The 21103-nt window shown below is 41.6% G+C and overlaps 1 long non-coding RNA gene across 2 annotated transcripts in view; it reads right to left on the reverse strand.

The window, feature by feature from the left end:
* Positions 1-17704, reverse strand: part of LOC309534949 — a 105694-nt gene extending 87990 nt beyond the window's left edge. For both annotated transcript variants that reach the window (XR_014220923.1, XR_014220924.1), the window contains exons 1-2: positions 17604-17704; positions 1424-1437 (exon numbers count right to left, since the gene is read on the reverse strand). This is a non-coding gene — a long non-coding RNA (uncharacterized lncRNA). The remainder of the gene's footprint in view (positions 1-1423; positions 1438-17603) is intronic.
* Between the last annotated feature and the right edge of the window lie 3399 nt (positions 17705-21103).

A 21103-nucleotide genomic window follows, 5' to 3' on the forward strand; every position in this document is an offset into this window, starting at 1 on the left:
AAGTGATGCTGGGCTTTGCGTGTGGTAGGTCCTCTATAAATACAGTTGATTCTGCTGCTTGCTTTAAATCCCCTTCCTTCACTGTTACCTGCTTTAAATCCCCCCATCGCTTCTTGCTGACTTATGGCTGCAACTAAAAGTGCCTCCCCCTTGGGAATACAGCCACCCTTTTCCCGTTGTTGAGACAAATAGATGCATGCATGTGGGTGTTGCGCTGTGTCTCTGTTTCAAAGCACTCAGATGACATGGCTTTTGCCTAGCTAGAATGCCTCTGAACCGGCATGGTCACTGGCTAACAAGAACATTCCCGGCTTCAGGAAGGTACCGGAGGATGATTGATGCTTGTCTCGTCAAGGTAATGGAGCATCTGCTCGGTGCATACCACAACAAATCCTCAACACCCCACTTTTAGTCATTCCACCAACTCATCTGGTGAGGATCTCTCTAAGGAGGCGAAGGAAGGGCAATAAGAAACACACACACACACACACAACACGATAGGCAGAAGGTGTGGGCATTTTGGAGGGGATAAACGAGGTGGGAGGAGAAGGGGTGAGTCCAAATAAAACAACCTATAGACTGTTCTTTTGAGAGGCACAATCATCAGGTGCGGGCTATTTCAAACGCACGGGCGGGAAAGGGGCAGGCAAGTCTAAGCAGAGCGGCGCTTTTACGCACCCGATGGGAAAAACTGACTTAGATGGGAAGCGCCCAGCATTTAACGAACAACTTCTGTCTCCCACCATCTCACCGCAGCCCCTCACCCACCCACCTGTCCGCCTCCCCTGGCATACGTGCAGTGAGGGTGACCTAAGCGAGAGCAAGGTAACAAGGTCGAGCTTCTGCAGAGGCAAAGAGCCACAAGCAGAATGGGCTGCTGTTTCAGCACCCGTATCCACGGACAGCTCCCAGCAAGCGCCGCTTGGGTGGCTTCTTAGCAGAGCGCGAGGAAGAGCAAATTGATAGTGTCAGCATATTCCATGATCCCTTTATGCAATCTACAGAGAGAATCTCTCTCTCTCGCTCCGTCTCGGTCTCCGTCTCTCTCAAGCTACACAGGAGCCTTGCCATTAGATTGCGTCTAGCCACCCTTCCGGGGGAAAAAAAGACTGAGAGCTCGAGAAAGAGGGACTCAATAGCGCCGACAGAGAGGGAGAGAGAGAGTTGCAGCTTGCTATTGATTCAGAGATTTACCGACAGGGTGATTCCCCTTTCTGCAAGAATTCCCTGTGTCTGGGTTCCGTGCATGCACCAAATTCGTTAAGCAGACGAGTATGTTCCACTCTCCCCTCCCTCTTCCTCCACCCTCCCCCTTTAATATAAAAATAGCAAGAGAGACAAAATAAACCCAAGCATGCATAAAATAAAGGCAAGATTCACCGTCACTCTCTCTGCAGCATGCACAAGAAATATTACTACTTACCCAAACGGGAACTCCTTTGGTAGGAATGGGAGGGGAAGAGAGTTGGGGGTAGGGAGTGAAGGGAAAGTGGTGGTGGTAGGAGCGAAGGGGGGGGGGGGAGAGAAAACGTACAGACAGAGAGAGGGGAAAATCCAACAATTAATTTCCAGACAGTAGTTGGGAAAAATATACTGCGGTGATGTCCAGGTTTTCTTCCACCCGCGCTGGCGTTTATATACAAGTGCAACTCTCTGTCTATTTCTGGAACGCGATCAAAACCCTGATGCTATTTTTAGCAAGTGCTGGGGAGAAAAAAAATCCACACAAAGGCATTTCGCTGGAACGTTACGTCCAAAATATTAAATGTGCATTAAGTCTCCCACCTGCCCCCAACTCCCCCACCCAGCTTCTTTCTCCTTCACCATTCAGAGTTGTTTTAGGTGCAACGTTGCAGAGAATTTAAAGGGCTGATATTGATCGCTTTCCATATTGCCCTATTGCTCAACCTTGCCCCCCCCCCCATTCACAGATATGTTGAATATGACTCTCTGCCTGTTGCCTTGCAAGCATTGTTGTGTCTGCGTTCTTGCTGTGTCTTTAATAAAGTAAACGTAAAAAAACAAAAAACAGAGGCACACACAACAGCCATGCACTACTTTACCCTCATGCACAAATGTGGCATTCAAGCAAGCTTGCTTGCTTTTCTGAGAAAGAGAGAATCTTGCAGAGTGAATTACACAGCACAAAGAAAGGTTGTTTTTAACATTCTTCTTTCTCCACCCCAGTTTTTTAAAAAAATCCTTTGTCTTGAGACTAAAGAATCTATAAACACACACACACACACACACACACACACACACACACTAAAAGAACGTGCATGTGTGTGTGTGCGATTGCGTTCTAGTAATTCACTACGAAGGGAGATGGGGAAAAATAGAACCATTAAGGCTTGCAGGCTACAAGAAGCCAGCCTGAGACTCCTTTGCAAGGCTGCGTCAGTTATCAGCTATTGACGTCACGTTCAGATTCTCCTCTTCAGAGGCTCCAGTTCATCATAAAAGATGTCTGTGCTTGGAGCTTTTGTGCTTGCAGAAAAGCACTTCAAATCTGGGGGAAAGAGTTAATTAGCAAGCCCCACAATTGGTGTGTGTGTGCGTGTGTGTGTGTTGCACCTTTTTGTACATTATGTGTGTGTGTGTGTGTGTGTGTGTGTGTGTACACACACACACACACACACAATGCATGGGGGAAGAAAGGAGGAAAGGGGAGACAAAGGTGTTTTTGGAGTGTTGTGTAGGGAGCTGAATATATTTCAAAACATCTCCTAGAATCGAGCTGCAAAAGAAGCCAAAGCATACTATATATGCACATTGTGCAGGGACATCTCCTATGGTATCTCTTGTATTTTGATGTAGCAGAGCAGGGGGAAGGGATGTAAAACCTGAGATTTTGCATATTTGTCAAGCAAACAGGAGGGGAATGGTAGCAGCATTTTAACAGCCCCTCCCTTGTACTCACACACCCACACACTGAAAACTGGGGAGGGGGGGAGAGAATAATGTTCAGCACCCACCTCCTGTACACACAGAGACACATATACAACACACACACACACCTCTCACTCTTTTATTTGGCTACAGTAGCAAAAGCCATATATTGATAAAGCTGGGATTAATTCTGTATATTTGTCAGGCAAACAGCCCCGTCTCCTAGAGTGACGCAAATAACAGATTCTATGGCTCTGGCTTTCTATATTCTGCACCCACGCACTCTGCTTGGTCTCCCACGGAATCAGCTACAGAGAGCAATGATCCAGATTAGAGGGGAGGGGGAAGAGAGAGAGAGAGAGAGGCAAAAAGAACAAATGAAATTGCAATTAAAAATCATAATACTGCTATAGGTCTCTAAGCACAACACTAAATCTGATGTTACAGAGGTACACACACACACACACACACACACACACACACACGAAACCTGTACCCATCTATCAAACAGCAATCAACTCCAAGAAGATTGTCATATTGACAAATTTAGAGTTTATTTGGGAGAGGTATTTCCTCCTCACATATATCCCCCCCCAATCTCCATTACAAATATGTGTCTGCAAAGACCCAGATTACAAGCACTGGCAGGAAAAATAAACACTGAGGTTGAAAGATAGGTGTGGGTGGAGAGGGAAAACCACGGTATATCCTCAAGTGGATTAATCAGGACCTTTAAAGCAGAATGGGCATTTCCTTCCCTTTTCTTTTTTTAAAAAACATCCCCCTCTCCCCGCATCTTCAAAGAAGCACTCAATGGGCTGTTGCTATATTTAAAGATCTCGTGTTTGTGGGAGGATGACACGAGGCATCTGGGCAAAAATGAAAAATGTGGGATACGGTACTAAGAAAGCACGCACACATGCACATACGCATCCAAGGGGAACAGAAAGTTCTGTGGATCAGAGTGGAAACCACAAGTGTTGAAAGGTACATCCTGCACCATACAATCAAATGGATATTTCTTTCCAACCAGTCCACTCCACTTTTTGTCTGCCCAAATGAAAAAGGACGCTCAGACACATGAAGTTATTTACAGTCTAAACCACACACACACACACACACACACACACACACACACACACACACACACCTATGCACAGCTGTGCACAAGCACACACACATACACACTGTGTATATAACTGTGCCAGTTATTATCAACTTTTTTATAGTAGACAATATATTGTATAACATCCATACATCGTCGCTGTGGAAGTAACAAGAGAACCAGCATAGCCAACGACTTCCACTGAGGCAGCAACTTTGGGGTATTTCATACACCTAGATGAAGAGATTACATCTAAAATGTTGCTAACATGAGGGAGACTTGTTTGGCTTTAAAAACACACCATGCTGCACTCTTTGTCTTTGGGCAGCTGTGATCAGATGCAGTGACATTGCATGTCCCCATGTACCTCAGTCAGTCAGTCAGTCAGTCAGTCAGTCTGTCTCCTTCAATTATGACTCACCTCTCTGCCAGAAGGCACCCTAGGTGGCATGCAACAATTAAATCAATACAAAATCCCCATAAAGCATTATGAATCTATGGTAAGCTAACAAAAGCAGCAGCTTACTTTCCCTTTTGCTAGCCTGACTCAAATAGCCAACTTTCCGTCATCTTTTTTTGTTTAAAGGCTACACACAAGATTACATGGCCTTGGTGAAATATTAGGAATATGTTTCTAAAATAGCAAATTCATGCAGGGGAACAGCCTAGGATGGGCAAGCTTAAAGTAAACCCAGTACTGAATTGGGTTCAGTACTGTAAAGTAAACCCTGGTATCTGAAGAAGTGTGCATGCACACGAAAGCTTATACCCAGAACAAATTTAGTTGGTCTCTAAGGTGCTACTGGACAATTTTTTAATTTATTTCGACTGCATCAGACCAACACGACTACCTACCTGAATCCAGTACTGAACTATTAGTACAAACTATTAGTACAAACATTAGACACACACATACATTCCCCAGCTAGGCCTTCATTTCTCCAACAAAGAGCTTAACAGTCATCAGGGTTAATAAAGCCATCCTCTTATGGTATGGCCCAGCCAGTATAGGTTGATGGGTCCTGTTATACAAAACATGAAAGTAGCAATGCAGATGGACTTGTTTTGGTGGCAAACATTAGAATTAACACAGAACTAATTACATCTCCCTGATACATCAGGCTATGCAGTCTAGATTATTTTGCAGTTTAGATAGCCAGGCTATAATATGATAGTGTTTCTCTCCTTAAATTAAAAACAGGTCTGCCACAGGTATTCAGAGATCACTCCTCTTCCTTATTCCATGTTCTACAAGGTTTTTGAAAGATGGGAGTATGCTCAGCTTTTTCTAACAGGAACTATTTTGACTTGGTAAAGTAGACACAACTGTCCACAGTCTCAGTCTCATTTGGTGTGTGCTGCCTTCTGCACACATCACCTCAAGAAATGCTTGTTTCGAGAGCATGGAATCTTTTAGCAAGCCACCCCTGATGTTCTCGCTTCTCTAGATCATTATTTGCACTAAAAGGAGACTTTATCTTTCAATTTGATATGTTATGGTTATCAGCAATCTTTTGCTTTCCAAAGAACTAAGGCTTGATGATAACAGGGATATAATGAAATCAACAGACCTCCCACTCATTCCTCCATTTTGAAGAGTATTATCATTCTTACTCAGATGGAATTGTGATGGCCACTACCAGATAATGGAATAATATTATACCACTAGAGCTATCCCGGGTGCAGAAATAGGTTCAAGCTTTTTTAATGGGTATGCTCCACAAATCAAAGCACCCCCAACCATTTCATACCCCTGTCCTTTGAATAATGAGTCTGAAAAAAGAGAGTGCTTTAAAGAATATACATAGCCATAGCTGGTTTTAAGTTCCCTTAGTCTTTGAAACACAGAGAGCTATTCTTATCAACACTCAGAATTTTTGAATGAATTGATGAAGAAGAAATTTAGGAACAGGGAAAAGAGAGAGTGATGTCTAGATTTGTTTTTCTTTGGCCAAACCAACATCAAAGGTCCACCTTTTACCAAAGTCTCTTCCGAACCCTTGTTGGTTTTCACTTTTGGTAGTTGTGTCTATGCCCTACTACTGCAGAGTGCTGAACAGGTACCCTGCCATTGTACACTTTCTTAATGGAAGATTATTATATACTCTTGATCCACTGGTGCTAGCGCATATATCCTGAGATGAAAGGTGTTTGTTAAAAACACCCCAATACTGCTTTTCATCTATAAGTCTTCCAGAGTGGTTAACAAATCTGAAGATAGGCCACCATTTTGCCATTTGTAATTATAGGAAAGTGATTGATATAATCCAGTGTACACCCTATGGAATACCAAAGGGTCAGCATTATCATCTTATTTTCCTTACTTACCTTGCACAACAGACCTCACCACCAGTCTTTCCAGTTGAGAAATGAGTTGCTCAGATCTAAATAGGTTTCATCTTTTAAAATTAGTTACCTATCGTGTGAGACCATAATATAAAGGCAGGAAAAAACTTTGAAAACCATCCCTTCAAATACTGGTTTGAGAGAACGTACGTTACACTGGAAATGGAGAAACCCACATGACAGAAGGCCAAATGCTGTTATAGTTGTTATTAATAGATATGGCTTCTGTTAATAGAGTTTGAATAGAGTAGAAAATCCAGGCCTTCTCCCCAAGAAAGTGGATTAGACATTGCACATCAATGTCATCATTACATATGTGCAAAAACTGTGTTTCATCAATAATCTACAGCCAGTTTTAACATTTAAGGATAACCCAACATATTACATCATCTGCTGTATTTTGTATCTGATAAGATGAATTAATTTCTATATTTATTGTAATTAAATAATTTTAATATTATATATATTTTGTTAATACAGGGATATTAAATGGTAGGGCTGGATAAAAGTCTGACTGAGACCTTGGGGACCTGCTGCTGTTCAGAGTAAATGCATTTCCAATAATACAAATCATGGAAGCACCGTTTCTTTAGCTATATGACTGTCCAGTGTTGAAGGCAGTGCATTCTGCACAGGATCAGAGCAACATATCTTTTAAATAGTAATTCACTTGTTTTGGGCCTAGTCGAGATATTCAAAAATACACCGCAGGTGGGATTGAGCCCTTGCAAACTTTGTCTCAAATTATGCCCTTTCTAAACCCATGAAGAAATTGCAAGGAGTGAAAAGTAATTGGAATTTAGAAAATAAAGTGATCAGCATAATGAAATCAAGAAGAGAGCACACTATTGAAAGAAGTGACAACACTTTAATTTCTCATCAAGAAAACAATAACCAAAACCTTGTTTTTCAAATATATTGATAGTGAATTCGCCTTGGATTTTTCTTTTTCTTTTTACTACAGTTGTTGCTGACATTTGATGTACACTGAACTTCCTACAAACAAGATCCATGGCCCTTATAATGAACAAACCTCTGGCCATGGTCTTGAGAAAATTGTATACTGATGAAGGTATAAGTATAAAAGATAGGTAAAAGCTGTAGATTTGCTTCCAAGTCTTTGGAGTAAGAAAAGCAGAGAGGCAGTTAATGGAAGGCACCCTTGTTTCCAAAACTGTAAATATATAAATTCAAAGGAAGGAATATGCATAAATAATAACCAACCAAACCATGGACAATATTTAAAAATATTCAGAAATGTCTTAGTGTTACTTAGTTCACGGGAGTGAATTTACCTTCAGAAAATGGATCATCACCAATGCTAGTCCTATTAATTCTAGTGGGTCTACTCTGAGTAAGACTAGCACTGAATACAAATCAATATATAGTTGCTGTTCAGTAGAGTGAAAAAATGCATGAGGAGATAGGAAGGATTTCTGTAGTCTAGCCTTCCCTAATTGTATGCCCTCCAGAAGTTTTGGACTGCAACTCCCATCATCCCATCCCTTTAGTAATGCCAGCTGGGGATGATGGAAATTGGAGTCAAAACATCTGAAGGACATCAGATTGAGGAAGGCTGTGCAGTCCATTGAAGGCATGGCTGAGAAGGAAATGAAGAATGTAGAGTTACAAGAGCAGGATTAGCTGAACCAGTTACAGTTCCTTCTCAGAATAGCATACTATACATCTTACTCGGCTATGAGTGATTGCCAAAGGAAGGAAGGAGGAAACTATACAGTACAGTGGTACCTCTGGTTACAAACTTAATTCGTTCTGGAGGTCCGTTCTTAACCTGAAACCATTCTCAACCTGAGGTACCACTTTAGCTAATGGCGCCTCCCGCCGCCGCGTGATTTCTGTTCTCATCCTGAGGTAAAGTTCTTAACCGAGGTACTACTTCCGGGTTAGCGGAGTCTGTAACCCGAAGTGTTTGTAACCTGAGGTGTTTGTAACCCAAGGTACCACTGTACTCCCAGTGCCATTTAACTGATTTATAACGTGGTGCTCATCTGTCATAAAACTTGTACTTTGTGTGTGTAAGATTCCAGGTTTAGACCCTGGCAAATCCAATTAAAGGAATTCAGATGCAGGACTGGAAATCATCCCTGATACCCTGATGAGTTGTTGCTAGTCAGAGGAAACAATACAGGACAGTTTGCAACACTGACCTGACAGTATAAGGCAGCTTCATGGATTTATCTATTCACTTCTCATTGCAAATTGTTAAGCTCTACGGGAGTATTATGAATATACTATTAAAGGCATGGTTGTTTTGCCCATCATATTACCATTTATCTGCACAATTGTTGAGCAAGTAAGTCATTCTTTCTAGCAGTATCCCATAACCAAAAGATTCAGAGTATGAGATGGAAGTTCCTATGAATCAATATAGAAATCAAAATTAATCAGCCTTAACAGCCTTATACGTAGTGAAGACTGTGATACTTTCTGGTGGAGGATGGAGAAACAAATCAAAAATTTCTACAGTTCATTAGATTCTAAATTTTAATTGTTAGTAAGCATGATCTTTTAAGCACTGACAGCATTAAGACCAATCTCTGCCGTATAAAGCAGAACTAAATAAGTGATTGTATCAATAATAGGTAGACTATATAATACCCACAGAACACTTCCTAGCAACATACAAACCTGTCTGCTGGGATTCTGCTTCACTTACCTAGCACTCTAATCCTAAGGACAATAAGTCCCTTTGGATAAATGAAACTTTATTCCAAGTAAATTGGGCGTGGATTGGGATACAAGACTTAGCACTGACTTTTTCCATTTAAACAAAACTCCTATACCTTTCAGTGTCAAGAGGATGATTTTGTTTATCACTGGAGGAAGGTGGCTTGGGGAACCACAGTAGGAAGGGATTGTTATCATTATGTACTGCTTGTGGGCCTTCCATAGGCAACTGGCTGGCCACTGCGAAAAGCAGGATGCTGAACTAAATAAGCATTTGGTCTGATCCAGCAGAGCTCTTCTTACTTACATTCTTACGACAAGTGTATAAACAGAAGATGAAGCATTTGCAAGGCAGAGTTTCTTAGAGATCCAAGCCACAGTATCAAAATATTTAAAAGACAAACACAGGACAAATGAGAAAATAATGTGAAAGACTCACATGAAGGACCCATCCACCTGCAATGCTCTGTGGAGGATGTTCTCAATGAAATTCTTCAAAATCAACCCTTAGCTTTATTTTCTTGCACTATCATTGGTCTTTGATGTATCCGTTTAAGTTTTGTTATGGTTATTTGACCAAAGTTAAGATAGCATGGCATCCATCCTTTTTGCCTCTCTGTTCTTGGGTGTCAACACTACTGTAGAATGCAGAAAAAGGGAAAGTAAGTCATGTTAAACAGTGGAACTTTCTTCCAATTTCTGAAGCTGCTGGAATGTGACAGTGTTTAGCTATCTTAGTTAGTAAAGTGGATATTTCTCTATGATGGTCCTGCTATTGTAGAATTCCATGCCGCTGGACCCGTGTCAAATGCCTATAATTCAGGCTTCTTGGGAGGCTCTAAAGACCTATCTTTGGTTCAGTTAAACTTCTAGCTATGATTCTTATTAGCTGGGTTGATGATCTGGTTGATCTATGTTTTTTCTGATGCAGTTTTTTTTTTAATGTGGATTGTTGCTGAGTTGTAGATTTAAGTTTTTAATTTTTGTATCACTGATCTTTTTATCTTTTGTTGTTTTTGATTATAAGGCATTTTGAATGGATATTTGCCTAGAAATGCTCTTAGAGCCATGAACATGGGTTATGAATAGGGATAGATGGATGAGACTGTTTCCGATTCATGTCGATTTTTGCACATGTTTATTCGTAAGTCCATTCTACCCCATTTCCACACAAATCTGCTTTTTTAAAAAATAAAAAATAAAAATCTATATAAATGCATATTTTATTACCAGATATGTTTTTAAATGCATTTTATGCTCTACTAAACTATTTTATCCTACTTATTTTTATGCATTTTTATTTTCATTTTGAACTGATAACCATACTGCAAAAGTGTGGAACATGAAGCATAATTACATTCAAATCCAAGAGAGGCAGATGAGGTCAGTTTGCTTTAAAATGCAGACTGAATTAAACTTTTCACCATGCCTAGTTAGGAAAGCTTAGAATGTCATTATTTCACAAGAAATGTAAAATGCTGGTTTTCAAAACTGTTAGGTTCCTCAAAAACTTATCAGGGGTTCCACAATGTGAAGATCAATAGCAGCAGACAAATTTCCCAAAAAGATATATTGACCTCTATCCCCCGTCTTTTCCTCCTGCAACATCCATTCACAGGGATGTGTTGGGAATGTTTATGGCCTTAGCTTCCATTCACAATGCTTAATGGCAGGCTGAACAGTACTCAAATAAAGTACAGCACAGGACTCACAACTGGGTAGCATCACTACAACCATGCATATTCATGGCAAAACCAATTAAGAAGCAGGTTTCATTATGCATGTTTGGGCTAAGGGTGAGTCCTAGGTCTGAACTTAAGTTGCAGACCCTCCAAGTGTCCCTATTTTCCAGGGACGCCCTTGATTTAGAGAAGCCATCCTGGTTTCCGATTTGATCCTGGAATGTCCCACTTTTCCTTAAGATGTCCCTATTTTCATTGGAAAAATGTTAGAGGGTATGGAGTTATTCAACCCATGAGCCATCTGAAGGTAATCCTGTAGAGGGAAGTGGTTTTTTATGTTTAATGTCTTATTATGTTTTTATGGATGTTGGAAGCTGCCCAGAGTGGCTGGGGCAACCCAGTAAAATGTGTGGGGTATAAATAGTAAAATTATCATTAAAGAATGGGACGTCCCTGTTTTCACTGGATAAATGTTGGAGCATATAAAGTTGCAGCCTATTCCTCTAGAACAAAGGTGGAGAACTAGTAGTCTTCCAGATGCAGTTGAACTCCAGCTCTTTTTTAGACAAGCCTACCTAGATGTTTAGAAAGTTTGTATGAAATGTTATTTGATCTAGTCTATTCTATTGTGGTTTTAACTTTCTGTATGTTTTAAATCATGGTTATAATTTTTTAGTGATAATTTTATTGTTTTTGCAAATCACATTGAGGGTTATTTTTTCTCAAGTGGTATATTAATTTTATGAAACAAACTCCCATCATCTACAGCCAGTATGGCCAACGGTCAGCGATGGTGGGTGTTGCAGTACAAAAACATCTGGAAGGTGACATGATTCCTTTCAAAAAGGTTCCTTGAAAGCAAGAAATTTGACTACCAGTGCTGTAGAGACACTGAGAATAACATAACTGCTTCTTTAGTATATGTAAATATGAAATTTGTTAAGTGTTAAGGCCTTCTTGAGCACCATTCTTTTTCGATTTCCAACATAGCATAACGGTATTTGGTACCATTTTCTATATCCAGCCAGAATGGATGTGATGGGGTGTGAGGAACAGAGAAGTCTAGACAAACTCTTCTTGAATGAAGACTTTTAAGAAAGTTCCATAAAAAGATTTTATGGGTAGATTTCAGTCAGGGAATTATTGACTGAAAATAAGTAGTAATTTATTTTTTAAGTGAAACCTGGCAAAAACCTCCGTATATTTTTGTTGTTGACAGCAAGTAGAGGAATGATCTATTGTCATTACCAGTCAAGTAGCCATAATGTATTTGATAAAATATTAAGCAGGACACAGCCCTTGACCAACAATCAAATATTTCGACTCTTCAGCTGGTTACTCATAGTTAAATGAGAATTTGGACTTCATGGTTGTTTTTAATTGCTTTGCTGTTTTCACCGGCTCTTTCTTTGGTTTATTGTTGTTTTTGTTATTTTTTCAGTATTTGCTTTCATATTCCATTTGTATATTTTTATTGTTAGCTACCTTGGACACCTTGTGCTGAAAGATAGGATATATTTTGGAGGCTTTTAAGCAGAGGCTGGATGGCCACCTGCCATGGATGCTTTTGTTGAGATTCCTGCATTGCAGGGAGTTGGACAAGGTAGCCCTCCGGGTCCCTTCCAGCTCTACAATTCTATGATTCCATCGTTTGTACTGGCACTGAAACAATGAATCTATGTACTTGCTTATACATACTATCAGACTTGTTGCCTAAATTGCCCTGGACATAAAACAGCAGTTCAATCTAGGTATCTAATTCTGTATTACGTGGACCAAAATCTTTAGTCATAGTAGTGAATGATGTGTGTTTGGGGAGAAAAAGGAAGCGGCAGTAGGGTTGTCCACCTGGCAGAAAACAATGAATGAGTTTCATCTGCAGAAAAGCTGCTTGGATGGACAACAATATCTATGACCCTTGGTAGACCCTTTAATTAGTAGATATCGGTGCAATTATTAGGGTTAGGGTTATTTTTATGAAGATGGGTATTTTTAAGAAAAGTGGCTTAGTAATTTTACTGGCCTAATGTTCCCTAACCTGGTGATATAGCATGCTAGTCAGTGTATGTATTAAGTTTGCTTTGAATATGCATTTCTGAATGGTTTGGTGTAAATTCAATTCTCACATCCAATCATTTGAACATTAACTGGTTCAATGAAAAGTATATAATCCATTTCATGTTCCTGTGAACTCATGTTCTATGAACGCATATTTCCTAATTTACACCAGGAAAACCAGATCTGAGCACTGATGGCTGGTCCAAGGCAATCTGTAGTGGCCTTCAGATTACGTATTCCCGCCTGCCAAGTGGTGCAGATGCCCTTAAAAAGGCAAACTTTAAAAAGGTTTAAAAAACCCATTTATTGTGGGTTGCCTTCTCATAAGGCCTTATTTCAGAGGATTATATTAGAATGCATAGCTTTTTTATTTCTTCTGAGATATTTATTATCAGTCTTAACTGACCTGTGCATTTAAAATGATAGTTAATTCTGCTGCCTTGGTAATTAGAATCTGCATTGTGTTTTTATGACATGTAAGGCATATTGAGTGGGCTAGTCCCCAGAAGGTGGTCTATAATTTTATAGATAATAAGTAAGTAAAATATCAGGACCAAGCCGCACTGTGGCTTATAGGCAGTGTCATATTGGACATACAGCAACTGGTGACAAAGCCTTGATGGGGGAGCATGGCTCCTGCACCATACCAGTTATTTCCAGTGAGCTAGGCGGTATTTTTAAGCTTCTACTGCTAGTCATAGTGATGCTGCAGCAGCAGCAGATGCTGATGTACCAAAAATTAGGGGAGTGTCAGTGGCTAGGACAGAAGTCATCAGTTGATGAGAGAATGGACATGGAATAAATAGAAATATGGTAGTTGTATTATTGTGTGGTCTGGCCTTTAGAAATGTGCTGTGCTGTTAGAAGAGGCACTACCTGGCTATCATAGCATCAAGTCTTGAACAAAAATGTTCAGTTATACTCGGAGAGCATGACATCCTCCTCTTCATTTGTTTTTTTTTTTTTTGTGTGTGTGTGTGTGTCCATGATGTATACTAGGGTAGCCACCAGATCCCATGTTCTCAGCTATAATTTTACACTATCCTTTATTGTGCTGGACATCCAACCCTGTATTTTTCATTTTCCATTTCGTCTTATTTTTCACACCCACTTTCCTTAAACTCTGAATAGTCCGAGAACAGACAGGGCTGCCAAACAAAGACTGCCCAATGCAATGTGGGACAGTAGAAAGATGTGTTCCAAATCATAGGTGCTAGACTGTGGTTCATCTTAGACCTGCCATGTCTTCTGGAAATCCGAAAACAGACTCAAAGAAAAGTAAGATGTCATATACTCAAGTAAGTGTATAGAACTTTTTCTGGGTTTTTGGCTCCTCAGTGGGTTTAGATCACTTGTTTCTAAGTTAACAGTGGCCTGGCAGCCATAAAGTATTGGAGGAATTGCTGAATTGCTGAATAATGATTTTTCTTAGGAATAGCTGTAATTGTCATCATTCGGTGAGGTATATGAAAGCAGAAACAATGTGTGGTTAGGTTACCTACCTTTGGTGTGTACATCCAGATGCCAACAATATAATTTTATTTTCATATATTAACATGCATTCCTACTTAGAACTAAGTCCCACTGAGTTCAATGAGGCTTACTTTCTGGTAAGTGTAGGGTTGCAGCCTGAAATATCTACACGGTGTTATTATATGTTTAAATGAAAGGTTCACTATATTATCCACTTTGCATTGTAACAGTTTCCTAGTTATTTATCATTAGATTATTCATGTTTATATTTCAAGTATGAAAGAGAAAAAGTTTAACAAGTTAAGCTCTGCTTTTTGGAATTTGCAGTAAAAAAAACTAAAAGACTCTTCTTGTGATAGTACACCACCAGCTGTAGTACACTATTATTCACCTATAGAAGAGATGGTTGGTTTATTGTATTGTAGTGATGCATAATTGTACATACAGATATAATGTTTAGCCAGCAGGTCTTTCCATCAGATGCCACTCTGTCGGCTATTTTTAGCAAATGTGTGTGAAAAGCCAGAGTTCTGTACATCACGACCAATATGACCCATTGTAGCTACCTCATTTTCTTTTATAAAATCTCAAGTGCTCCCAGAACCCTTTACTAATCCATGTATATTCTTTCTTCTTCTTCTTTTGGTGAGATTGAGCACCATTCTCTATTTCTGTTCTTCTGCACTAAAGTGAAGTATGTTTCCACCTTTGCAAAACGGTCCCTTATATGTTCATACTCTTTTGATTCCGGGTTTATTCCATGGCTACCAATCAATCACTTCATTGTCAGTAACATGGACCAAATGCATCAGTTTCCTCTTCAAGGCTTCAATTCTCCACTGTACATAAGTCCAATTAAGTTGAATGGGACTGATACAGGCATAACTGTGTCCAGGTTTGCAACTAAGAGCATCCATGAAAAGAGCTCACAAATTGTTCCTGTTAAGAAAGGCTCCCATCACCTAGGGCTGCCCTAAAATGTTATGCCATTGACCCATTATGGTTTCATTCAGTTTGAGACCCAAGAAGCAGAACCATGGCTCACTAGAGATAGCATCGTCTAATTGTCTAACTGTGGATACGGCAAAAATGAGTTGCCCAGAGCAGAATTTGACTGACAAATCAGGAAGTTTCATGTAAACTTGGATTTGTGTTTGTGTTTTCCGATTTGAAGCCCCCAGGTGAGGTGGCAGGGCAGGAGGGTGGACCACTTCTGGTAGGTCTGAGAAGATCAACAATTTAACAGAAGCAACAGCTGTCCAACTAGTGGCACCAAGCCTTATGAAGAAGTCTTATGGCACGTAATGACTGAACCCACCTGGTGTAACAATGAAGAGAGCAGGGGGAAATCAACCATTGTTCTGCCCTTTGCCACTATTCATTAAGCCACTCAAAGCAGCCAGAGATGACTATTGTAGACTTTACGTTCTACAGTGAATCTGACTGCTGATGCGAGGGATATTGTGGCTTAGCCTGCATGTATCCATTTCAGGACATAAATGGCTATATAAGATAAGGCATGGAAACCAAAGGGTACTTATATTAACATTGCAACTTGAGGGGTGTTTGGTAGTTTATAACCTAAAGCGCAGTCCATGCATCATTGCAAAACAAGAGAAATGTGTGATCGGCCCTGATAGCAAGACTCCAAAGAGGACTGAAAGCCTTGACTAAAGCTAGGCACGTTACAGCCTTTGACGTCACAGCACGACTGAGGCACCGGTCTTTTGACTACAATGTTGGGTTCACCACCGTAGGTCTGCATACTGTTGCTCTTCCATCCTACAGTGCCATAAACATGAACTTTAGGTTTAAGACTCCCAGCTCTCCGAGTCTTTTTCAGGCGTAAGCTGAAATATTCAGTCTACCACTATGCGATGGTAGCCTTCCACTCTGCAGCTCCTGTCCCTGAATCCGCAGTTTGTTCTACATGGGATTCTAATGAAGCAGCTCCCAGTGTACACACAACTGTCAGAATCAGGGTCACTGTAAGCAGAGTTAAAAGATGTTGTAGCGTCAACACCACAAGTAGCAGTAAAATTCTCTCTTGCTCGCTATCTCTCTCTTCCTTCCGGACTCCCTGTTCATAATCAACCTGGAGTTGAACCAAATTCTCCCCGGGGCAAAGGGGTGGTCAAAAACCAGGATCTTCCCCATTCTCCTGGACAGAGTGCCATGTGCCCCTAACCATGCTAACTCACAAGTATGTGCCAGATGAGTTCAGTGGGTCTTGCACCCTAGTTTAAAGTATGCTCAGGACTGCAGTCGTGATAGCTACTAATTTCTAGGGCTGACTTTGCAAGGAACAAAACCACAGGCTTGGAATAGCCACTATCCTGAAAGCACCTTGAAATGAACGATAAACCAGAACTTCTCGGGCAAGACATCTGTTGCTATTCACTTCTTCAAGAGGAACGGCACTGAAGACAGCCCGAGTGAGTGCCAAAGGATCGCTGTGTTGTTTCCCATTGGCTTCCTGTGAGCCAACACAGAATTGCCAAAAAGAGTATGGGCAATTTGCAGACACCCCTGAATAAATCTGGCTCTTGCCTTCCCACCAAAGTTTGGAATTGGATGTTCTCTTTCGTTTTCTTCTAGACACCGCTATGAGGGAGGGGGAATTATTGTGTATAAAGATTTCCCTCTACAGGTGGTTGGAGACTGTGGCAGTTTCTCACTCTTGCATCAGAGAAGACTCTTGGAGTCCTGGTTTCCTCTCCCTATAGACCCACATCTCATTCTGCCTCTATATAGTCCATCTGAGAGTTTGCTGGCTAATCCCTCTATGCCCCCAAAATATATTTCCTTCCTTACCTTTCCTTTGCCCTGATTCTGCAGCAACATTACACAGCTTTTATGTAATCAGTATTTCATTCATTAATAAAGCACTTCTCCCCTTTGCCCCAGTATAGCAAACTGACACTAGCAAGGTCTGCCCCAGATGGGTGGAAACTTCATTCATATATATGTATTTCCTCTGCCCAATTTTGACAGGGCTTTTAAAAAAGATTGGGCAGGGAGATCCATCACCTTTATCCTCCCAAGGTGGCATGCCCCCCCACCGCTTTTAATTTCTCCCCTTGCAAAAAACACAATTCAACACACTGCAAATACAACCCATGGCAGTCTAGAGAACTTTCCCCTCCTTGTTGCTTTCCTAAAGGGAGGGTTTGCTGGCCAATGCATCGTGCAGCTTTCCAAAAGGCAGTCAGCAACAGCAAATCAGCAAAGTCTGCTCTTTGCAAAAGCATCCGGCAACTGAAATCAGAAAACTTTGCAAAAAGCAAAAGCACAAGTGCACACACCACACACAAACACAACAGAGACACAGAGGGAGCGAGACAGAGTGCAGAGAGACCTACCTTGCCACATCTTCTCCACTTATGTGTGCGAAAGAGGGGGGGTTGGGTGGGTGTCAAAATAAACAAAACAAAAAGCATTTCGGAAAAGCCAAAGAAAAGAACAACCACCAAAACAATGAAATAGAAATCAAATGAAACAACAACACCCCCCACCTAAAAAGAAAAAAAGGGGGGAAGCCCCACACACAACCGATTTCCTCCCCACACGCCTTAGAAGCTGGTTTTCTAGGGAATTTTTTGGCGAGAGGACTGCGAAGGGAAGAAAAGGGTGTGGGGGGAGATTACATAAATAAAAACTCCAGCGTTTGGAGCGGTGTGTGCACCCTAGCAAAAGGCTGTGTAGATTTCGCGAAATGTGTGTCTCTGTACTCTTCCAGGAGAAAGGCAAAAAAAAAAAAAAAACCCCACCAAAAAAAACCAACCCTAAAAAAATCAGTTCGTGTTCTCTGCCTGACTTGGAGACAGAGAGAAGCAAACCCCCCCTCCCACTCACCCTCCCACCCACGCATCCACCCCCACACCACCAATCCAGGCACCTCCTGAGTAACTGATCAGAGCAGAATAACTCATCACCCACGTTCGCAAGCCTCCCTCCCTTCCTCCGCCCCCCCCCCGCGCGACCGTTTGGGGAGTAAATTGCCAATGCACGCACCTTCGCGAGCTCTATTTATAGGCTCCTAATGCTGTGTGTGCATTGCATTCACAAGCCAAATGTGTGTGTGTGTATCAATAACGCTGCTTTGACAGGTAAAAGAGGGATGTTTTTGTTTGTTTTTTTGCACTGCAGTGCGTCTGATCACAGTTTTAAAAGATTTTTTTTAAAGGGGGGTGTAGGTGCGTGCAAAAAGCAATCAAGCATCATTGCTTTTAATTGTTGGGGGGGCATATTCATAATGACTATATGGGGGGCATATATACACACTGTTCAACGCCCCACTCGGGGATTATTAGTATTATCATCATTATTATTTGCAAAATTGTGTGTGTATGTGCAATAGCCGGTGTGTGTGTGTGTCTTGGAAAAGGCTCCCAGCCCTTGGCTCCCGATAGCACAGTCAGTTCCTCCAGTGTGTGCTATTGACCTGCATTGACGTCATTGCGTCATTAGGTCTCCCTTAGAAACACTGACTTTCAAAAATAGTATCAAATTAATTCAACTGGCAGAGAGAGGCCACTAGCTGGAATGAGCTATAAAACTCCAGAATCTTCAGCTAAGCTTTGCTGCGCTCTCTTCCCCCAACCCCCCCAAAACAAACCCCCTCCTTAGGAGCAAAAAGGGGGGAATAGAAAAAGGGGGGAGGGAGAGAAAAGAAAGAAAGAATGAAAAAAGAAAGAATAAAATTGTATGGAAAATACCATTGATAGAAATAAGGGGGGGGGGTCAAATTAGATTGCAAACCCCAGACCAGCCTCCCTCCCTGCCTCCCTCCCTCCCTCCCTCTCTCCCTTCCTCCTCCCCCTTTTCTGATCTAAAAATAACCCCTTGCTTGAGCTGACTGCGGTATCTTTTGTGTAGCATCTTTCTGTTTTTAGCCTTTACATGAGCCATTGAAGGGTGTCCACAGGAGATCAGAGAGGCAAAATATATTGATCTAGCGAGACCCCTCCCTCAGAGGGGGGGGCAAGAATTGGCAATGAATTGCGCTGCATCTTGATTTCTGGTCAGGGGTGTCTAGCTGGGAGGATAGGGCGACCCGGGGCGGAGGGCGGGGGAGGAAAGGGGTATTTTAGGATATCCTTCAGAATAGCTCCTTCCTTTAAGCTCAGCTTGTTTCAATCTCCCCTCCTCTCCATTCAGTTTCCTTTGTAGAAGCACACACGCACGCACACCACCATTCCTCTCCCAAGCCTCACGTGGACGTGTGGGCAAGCACATGTAACCCCCATTCATACAAACACAATGCAACGGAGCGTAGGTAATGTGCAGAGATGGTACATTCACAAACAGTAACGCAGTCTCTTTCATGCAGGCTGATTTCATTGAAAGGACATCCTAGCCCAGAGGAATTTGAGGAGCCTGGTGGATTTTTAAGTTTGCGAGTTGCTTATTAGATCTTTCATGGGGTTCATCTTAACCTGGAAAAGTGGAGGAGGGGGAAGTGAGTTGCGGGGTGTGTGTTTGTTTCCTCCCCACCCTTTCGTTTTGACAACTGTTGTTTTGCAAAAGCAAGCACACACACACACACACACACACACACACACACACGGGGAGCGCCTTTCCAGGCAATAAGGAAGTCGTTCCAAATGTCAAGTTAGGTGCCATTGAATGGGGGATGGGATGCTTAAGTCACAATGTGTGTTGCCAAGATACTGGTAGCAGGTGCTGTGGATAGTGGGATAAAGGCGAAGCGTGGAATAAAGACACCCATCAGGCTCCCAGAGTTGGGGGGGGGGGACTGCTTTCGGAGTGCAGGCAGGCATATATAGTGTCTTGCTAAATTTTGTTCAGATGTGCCATTTTCTCATTTTCTTTTGGAGATCAAGCTCAAGGGGCAACTGGCTCTGACCATTTGCAATAGAAATTAGCTGTGTCTAGTGCTGATTGGCCAGCACCCATAATGCCACTCTCCTACCCCCACCCTACCCCGCTTCTTTGGACCACTTTCCCCACTTCAATAATATTGATTAAATAAAAATAAAAATAATTTGTTGCCAAATTAACATTTATTTACATAGCTCAATGTATAAGCAACTCTCTAACCATTTTTTTTTTAAGGCACATAGCCTATCTGAAATAGGGAGAGGGCAAATCCGAAGACTAAATCCGTGTCTAAGATGGCAGCAGCAACACCAGTTAATTGCAATGCAAAAGTGGAGGAATGGGGAGTCATGTTCATTTCACTGGAGAAAAAAGAGTGATGCTTTTATATGGTGCATCGTATGCATTATCCAGTTGCCGTCCTTACAACGGTCCTGTAAAGTATTGTCATTTACCTTTTTGTAAAGTGGGGTGGGGGGAGCTGAGGCTAGCAGAGTGGCTTGCCTAAAGCCAGCAACTGAATTCATGGCAGGGGTGAAATGCTAGATGGGGCTTCCTGATTTTCTACACCAGCTCTCACCAGCCTATGTTGTCTTCACCAGTGGTGAAAGGAAGATTGTCTATAGCAGAGAAATTGCCTTTAACCAGACCCAACGAGCAACATTTTCCTTCTGTTATAGGCTGCCCCACTTCTTTCAAGAAACAGGCTGTAGTGACTGTATTGCATTGAACTATTTACTGCAACCTTTTCCAAGCCCTTCGGATGCTTGGAACTACAACTCTCAAGAGCTGCAGCATGTATGGTGAAGCTGATGGGAAAAGATGGGAAAAGCTGTTGTATCCTGTTGTGTTTCACAGGGGTCCCTAACCTTTATAGGCCTTGCGGCAGCACAGGGTACCCATTTCACAGAAGGAAAGCTGGAAATGCTCAGAACCCTCCAAACAGCCAGGATGCCTACACAAATTCCAGAGCAAATATTCCAAGATGGGGAAAAAAGCAGGCAACTTGCTCCCCAGATAG

Source organism: Podarcis vaucheri, assembly GCF_965113315.1.
Source record: "Podarcis vaucheri genome assembly, chromosome: 1".
NCBI lineage: Eukaryota > Metazoa > Chordata > Lepidosauria > Squamata > Lacertidae > Podarcis > Podarcis vaucheri.